The sequence below is a fragment of the Galeopterus variegatus genome, unplaced genomic scaffold, assembly GCF_000696425.1.
Source record: "Galeopterus variegatus unplaced genomic scaffold, G_variegatus-3.0.2 Scaffold2359, whole genome shotgun sequence".
Classification (NCBI taxonomy): domain Eukaryota; kingdom Metazoa; phylum Chordata; class Mammalia; order Dermoptera; family Cynocephalidae; genus Galeopterus; species Galeopterus variegatus.
Window position 1 is genome coordinate 63,825 of NW_007728470.1, and position 1,987 is coordinate 65,811.

The following is a 1,987-nucleotide window of genomic DNA, read 5'->3' on the forward strand; positions in this document are numbered from 1 at the left end:
GGGAGGCCCTGAGTTATGGAGCTCTGAGCTCTGGGCTGGGTCCTAAGCAAGGGCTGCACTGAGCTCAGCTGGGGCCCACGACCCACGCAGACACACACACACTGTTGTACCTTCCGCATCATGGGCTGCACCTTGTTTGCCACAGCTGTCATTTGAATGTCCCCACATGATCTGCCTCTCATCGCCCCCACCTGCTGCAGCCCCCTCCCCAGCCCCTACAGAGCCAACAGTTGCAGCTCTAGATGGGGGGGTTCGTGTGGGGGGATGAATCATCGCTGTGGGAGCAGACACTGGGAGACCAGTCCTAGCCAAAACCACAGTTACACATTCAGACCCACTCTGAGAGACATCCCCCCCCACACACGCACACATAACTCGTAAACACAAACACCAAAAACAGGGACAAATCAACACTTATATAGACACATCCCACCCAGGATAACCCCAGTCATCAACCCACAGCCTGTCCCCTACCCATATGCACAGTCAGACACCAACACTCAGTCATACATTGGATTTCCTAGACACACACAGCCCTTACTTGAATTCAGAGACTCAAACATGAAAACACACGGGTATGCACGTGAATGCAGGTGCACGCACATGTGTGCGCATGTGTGCACGCACACACACTAATCAGCTCCACTTCTTGAGTCCCCTCATTCATTCCCCTATCTCCTGCAGCACCTAGGGCAGGCAAGACAGACTTTTGGAACCACAGAGATGCTGCGACCCCATCACCCACTGTGCAGATGCCATCCCGGCCCAAGGACAAAGCTCTGCCTTGGGCTTAGCTTCAGGCCTCCCTCCTGCTCTGCAGAGGTGAAGGTCACTGGAGCTGTCTCTTGTGCGGCCAGGCTCCCCTCCCACACATTCTGTGCCTAACAGCGCATCTCTAGCACCTTTGAAAAGGGCTTCAGCTGCAACAGAGAAGATGATGGCAGTTACATCTCAGGAATCACCTCCCGGGAGGGAAGGAGTGTGTCTCAGAAGGTGAGAAAGGAGGTGGGGTCTGACATTTTAGGAAGGTCCTGTCCTGAGACAGGGGACAGCCGAGGTGACTGCGTGATGCCCAGGAGGTCACCCTTCACCTACCTGTGATTCCCTCTATCTTGGCTTCCTCTCCTCGATGCCACAGGAGGCAGGCCACCTTATTCTTCAGGTCTGCACGTAGATGCTCCTCCTCTAGGAAGCCTGTTCTGATGCCTTGGCTGAGTCAATTTGCTCGGCTGTGCCCCACAGCCCCCTCCCTCCCCCAGCAGCCCCAGAGCCCTTGGAGGGCAGGGAGCCTCTGTCTGGTGAGGGAGGCTGGTAGATCTGAGAGGAGCCAGGCTTGACTCTCAGCTCTGCCTCTGCTGTGTGGCCTTGGGCAAGTCACTGCACCATGCGGGCCCAGTATTCTCATCTGGAAAGCGGGGACGATAGCCTCTACCTCGCCAGGTTGATGTGAAAATTAAATGAGATCAGGCATTGCATGCACTATACAAATGGCAGCTGTATTATTATAGCTCGTTGCCTGGCACACAGCTTCGTAAATATTTGCCGAATTGAGGAACCCCTCTGGCTCCCCCCTCGCCTGCCTCCACCTTGCATCCCTGTCTTGGGAGGAGAAAAGTAGGTATAAACGAAGCGAAGGATTTGAGGACAGATAGAATCGGGGGCTGGGAGAAGGGAGAGCAGGGCTTTCTGGCATGGCTGGGAGCTGGCTGCTCCAGCAGCATCCGCAGCTTGGCAGGAGGCGGTGCAGGCATCCTGTCACGGCTGTGACCCACCTGTGCCACCATCCTCGTCAGCTAGGTGAAGCAGCTAGGAGAGGTGGGGCTGGGACCCAACTCTGCACTGTGGCCCTCCGAAGCTGCCCACGGCCCGCCAGCACGCACGAGGTGCCCCCTGAACGCGGAGTGGCGGAGGGCATACATGTTGAATGAATGCAGAGGTATGAACTAACGGGCGGATGCATGAATGGAGGTGGGATGGACGCCTCAAG